This window comes from Hordeum vulgare, chromosome 5H (genome assembly GCF_904849725.1).
Source record: "Hordeum vulgare subsp. vulgare chromosome 5H, MorexV3_pseudomolecules_assembly, whole genome shotgun sequence".
Taxonomy (NCBI): domain Eukaryota; kingdom Viridiplantae; phylum Streptophyta; class Magnoliopsida; order Poales; family Poaceae; genus Hordeum; species Hordeum vulgare.
Genome location: NC_058522.1, coordinates 549,937,419 through 549,943,136, shown reverse-complemented (window position 1 = coordinate 549,943,136; position 5,718 = coordinate 549,937,419).

Here is a 5,718-nt window from a genome sequence, read left to right as displayed (position 1 = left end):
ACGCGAGCGTGTTGAGTGTTCCTTTGGAGTTGCTTCTTCTTCTTCTTCTTCATCGATCTAGGATGGGTTCCAGGCCGGCAGCCTGGGATAGCAAGGATGGACGTCGTTCTTCTTTTGTCGTTTGTTTTCGTCCGTAGTCGGACCCTGCTCTTACTCTTCATGATTATGTGATGTACTGATGTGACTCTGATGTAGCTTGTGGCGAGTGTAAGCCAACTCTTTATTTATCTCTTCTTTTCAGTACATGTAATTGTGACGATATCCATTCTTGCGACACGACGAGATGCGCTTCTATCCCTGACGAGGCCTTCGTGCCAAATTGAGGATAGGGTCGCATCTTGGGCGTGACACACTTCACCTCTTTTCCCCCTTGCCGGCAACTTTGGAGTGGCTCCCGCCCTTGTGTTTCTCTCTTCTTTGCAAATGGTCCCTCAGCGGTAGTACCGCTGGGCCTAGCGGTAGTACCGCTGGAGTGCTAGCGGTAGTACCGCTACAGCCAGCGGTAGTACCGCCCCTGGTCAGCGGTAGTACCGCTCTAGGAGCTTAGTACCGCCCTCCTAGCGGTTGTACTTGGACGGACCTTTTTGCGAAGACTTTCTTGGCGGTGGTAGTGCTTATGCACTACCATGGGCCCAGCGGTAGTACCGCTGCAGCCAGTGGTAGTACCGCTGGAGTGCCAGTGGTAGTACCACTGCATCCAGCGGTAGTACCGCTAGGCACGGGCTGTGAGTGGGAAAACGGTTGGATTCCCCCCCCCCCACTATATAAGGGGTTCTTCTAGCTGTGGAACCTTATTTCTTACCCTCCCAAGCTCCATTGTTGCTCCCTAAGCTCAAAAGTGCCCGATCTCTCTCCCTAGCCAATCAATCTTGTTGATTCTTTAGGGATTGGTTGAGAAGGCCTAGATCTACACTTCCACCAAGAGAAAAGTTGATTCCCCCACCAATCCCTTGCGGATCTTGTTACTCTTGGGTGTTTGAGCATCCTAGACGGTTGAGGTCACCTCGAAGCCACAATCCATTGTGGTGAAGCTTCGTGGTCTTGTTGGGAGCCTCCAAGCTTTGTGTGGAGTTTGCCCTAACCTCGTTTGTAAAGGTTCGGTCGCCGCCTTCAAGGGCACCTATAGTGGAATCATGGTACCTTGCATTGTGCGAGGGCGTGAGGAGAATACGGTGGCATTAGTGGCTTATTGGGGAGCATTGTGCCTCCACACCGCTTCAACGGAGACGTACTTCCTATCAAAGGGAAGGAACTTCGGTAACACATCCTCGTCTTCATTGGTTCCACTTGTGGTTATCTCTAACCTTTACTTTGTGAATGCTTATGTTGTTGTCTATCTCTTACTTGTCTTAGTAGCTCTCGTTGTTAGCTTCATTACGGTTCACCCCATTGTTCTTATATTCGTGAACCCGTATGTAGTTTGCCCTAACTTGCTAAGATTATTTAAAAGTGGTCGTTGCCTATTCACCCCCCCCCCCCCTCTAGTCAACCATATTGATCCTTTCAATTGGTATCAGAGCCACATCTCTTTATTAGGGTTTCACCACCCGAAGAGTATGGAAGGCGAAGAGGGAATTACCCATGGGCAACCCGAGGCCATGGACTTGACTTCGATCACAAGGGACGACTTGAATACGGCTATGGCCGCCCTCAAGACGTCATTGACGAACAAAGTCAAGACCATGCTTAAAGAGTTAATTGAGGGATTTAAAAGTCCACTCGAACCGGCGTTAGTGGTTAAACCCACCATCACCGATTTGGAGGCCAATTCCTCAAAGGAAGTGGCTAAAGGTATGCGACCTTCCTCATCTCACGAAAAGGATGGGACTGGAACCTATGCCTCAGTCCCCCCCCCCATTGTCTATGGAGGATCCGTTCCCACACCGCGTCTTAACCCTGTTGGTCCTCCTCCTAAGCTTGTGAAAGGTGACTTTGCTAACTGGGTATTTTCTATTAAGTCTCATTTGAATCACAGCTCAACAAATTTGTGGAGAATCATCGAGCAAGGATTTTATCCCCATGATCCAAGCAACCTCACTCCAAGAGAAGATGCAGACAATCAATACAATCACTCCGCTTTGTTCATTCTCCAGTCCGCAGTGCCACCTGAAGATCTTCCTCACTTGCGTCCCTTCACCTTGGTCAAGGATTGTTGGGAGCACATATTATGGTGTTGTACAAGGGAAGCTCAAGCATTCAACGATCCAACTATGAAGTGATACTTGATAAGGCCGATGAGTTTGTGATGAAGGAAGACGAGGACCCTCGTGATCTCTATCGGAGGGTGACTACTATTGCTGTGGCACTCAAGGATCATGGGAGCAAGGATGTGGATGATACATGGGTCAAACGCAAGTTTCTCAAAGCCATCATGCCTTTCAACAAAGCCATGTCATCTGTCATTCGTCAGCGACGAGACTTCCACTCCTTGTCTTCCAGTGAGGTGTTGGATGAATTTATTGCAATGTCAATCATGAACGAAACAGCTGACAATGCACTTGCTCGTGTTCGCTCAAAGACAACTTCACCCAACCTTGCGTTAAAAGCAAAAGCAATGTTTGAAGAAGAAGAAGAGGATGAGGAAGAGGAGAGTTGCCCTGAAGACACAAAGTATGCCTATCATGAGCACATGGCTCTTGCGTCAAGGCAATTCTGGGGCAACAAGAGGAACTCAAGACCCACCTTCACCAAGAACAACTCGAGTGGGTTCAAACCCAAGCAACGAGTGAGGACATGTTATAACTGTGGTAACGTGAGCCACTTCGTGGCCGAATGTCCCTATGAGAAAAGGGAAGACAACGGGGGCAAGCTCATTCGCAAAGACAAAAGAAAACCATTTCCAATCAAGAACAACTTTGTGAAGAAACCCCACCCAAAAGGAATGGTGGCCCTTGAAGAGTACCCTTCCGATGATGATGATGATGATGATACAGTGGCAACGGCAACTGTTGCTATTGCCACTACCTCTCCCCAGAAGGTGTCTCTCTTCAATGCCCCCAACGAGAACCACATCACCAAGTGCCTCATGGAAAAAGGTATCAATCAGGTAACCCCCATCATTAAGACCAACATCGCTACTGCTCCTTCATTGTTAAATTGTGTTGATGATAGTGATGTTGGGGAACTTAATGAGCATGATCTTGACAAGTTTCTGTGCACTATTAAGGGAGAATCCAAGAAGCACTTTGTTGCTCTCTTGGAACAACTAGGTGAGGCCAATGACCTCATTGAGTCTCATGAGGAGACCATCTTCGAGCTTCAGGGACACAGTCGTGACTATGCCGATGAAATTGCTGAATTATCTATTGCTCTAGAAAAGGAGCGCACTCTTCGTTTGGATCTTGAGGAGTCATATAACGATGACTGCGCTAAAATGCAAAAGAAACTAGATCATGATACTGTTCTTACTCGTATGCTTAAGTCTAAGAAGTATGCTCTTGGGGTTGGCCATGACAGACTCAAAGTGGAGTTTGACACACTTGAAAAGGCCCACAAGGTCTTGAAAGGTGTTCATTTCTCTCTGAAAGAGTCTCATGATCAACTCCAAGAAAAGCTTACCAAGGAGATCTCTACTTGTCCTCCCTTTGTGTTAATTGATAATGCTTGTGCAACTAATCCCTGTTGTGAGCATGTACATCTTGTGGAGGAAAATGCCAAGTTAAAGGAGAAACTTGAGAAGGGCCTTGTGGCATGCATACAAGGTGAGAAGAGCCTGAACGGCCTCTTGAGCACTCAAAAAGGTGTTGTAGGAAAGGAGGGACTTGGACTTACCTCCAAGTCAAAAGGTAAAAGGAGGAACAGGAACAAACGATCTCCTACCCTCATGGACATCTTTGTCAAAGAGGGTGAGGGGACTCAGAAGGTGAACAGGAACAAGGTGGACGATGGAAACGTCAAGAAGGGCAAAACCATTCCTACTAACACAGCCGACAAACTCAATTCTTCTTATGTCTTATGTCGTGCTAGTGATGGGCATGTTTATGCCAGATTTGTGGTTCCTACTATGAGTACATTGAATGGGCTATCTGGGTTCCTAAGACCCTTGTCTCTAACATGAAAGGACCCATTAAAAATGGGTACCTAAAACCAAGCCTTGATCTATTGCAGGAGTTTGCTTCCGGTGGGGTGTCATGGTTGCTCGATAGTGGAGCAACAAATCATATGACCGGAAGCAAGGACTCAGTGGTGGATGTGTATCCTTCTCCATCTATGCCCACCCATGTCCAATTCCCCGATGCATCATCGTCAAAGGTATTGGGATTTGGTAAGGTGGTCGTCTCTCAAGAGTTATCTATTGAGAAGGTCATGCTTGTTGAGTCACTTGCCTACAATTTACTTTCGGTTCGTCAACTTGCAATTATGGGTTTTTCCACATTCTTTAATCTTGATACTGTCGTCCTCCTGTGGAGCAAGACTCTTAAAGTAGCCTATGTTGGATATGTCGAAAATGGTCTTTATGTGGTGAACTTCTCAAAGTGACCCACTAAGACCGCGACGTGTTTAATGGCTAAAGTTGATGTGGGCTGGCTTTGGCATCGCCGATTAGCTCATGTCAATATGAGATCTTTGCAAAGTATTCTAACAGGGGACCATATTCGTAGACTAACAAATGTGAGTTTTGCTAAAGATCGTGCTTGAAGTGCCTGCATTGAAGGAAAGATTCATGAAACTGCTCATCTTCCAACGACTATCATCTACACTAAGAGGCCATTGGAGCTCCTCCATATGGATCTTTTCGGCCCTCCATCATTTGATAGTCTTGGAGGCATAAAGTACTACTTGGTGATTGTTGACGACTACTCAAGATACACCTGGGTATATTTCTTCAAAAGGAAGAGTGAAACTCAACAAACTGTCATCAACTTTGCTAATGAAGCTCAACGCCAACATGAAGCAAAGATCTTGATGATTAGAAGTGACAACGGCACCGAGTTCAAGAACTACACCTTGGATGAGTTTCTAGGTGATGAGGGAATAAAACATCAATATTCAGCACCATATACCCCTCAACAAAATGGCGTGGCAGAAAGGAAGAACCGGACCTTGATAGACGCTGCAAGAACAATGATGGCGGAATTCAAATCTCCATATAACTTTTGGGCAGAGGCCATCAACACAGCATGTCATGCGTCCAATCGGATCTATATCCGCAAAGGCTTGAACAAGACTCCATATGAGATTCTAACTGGAAACAAACCCAATCTCAAGTACTTCCGGGTATTCGGTTGTAAGTGTTTCATTCTCAAGAAAGGTGCACGTTTAGCTAAATTTGATTCTAGAGCACATGAGGGCATCTTTGTTAGTTATGCTACAAACTCTCATGCTTACCGTGTCCTCAACAAGTCCACCGGACTCATTGAGGAGACGTGTAACGTGGAGTTTGATGAAAATAATGGCTCCCAAGTGGAGCAAAGTGGTCTGTGTGTTGTAGGTGATGAAATTCCTCCCCAAGCCATAAGAAGAATGGGGATTGGTCAAATACTCCCCATTGAGGAACCCCTTGTGGCTGAAGGAGAAGGACAATGCTCTACTCAAATGGAGCCATCACCTCCACAAGCCCCACACGCTTCCGATGAACAAAGAGAAGACTCTCAACAAAATGAACAAGCTCAAGGTCAAGATAAATTGCCCAAGAATGATGATGTGTCCCATGATATTCAAGCACTCACCCAAGACTCCGAACCTGCTCATGATCAAGATCAAGTGCAACCACGAGAT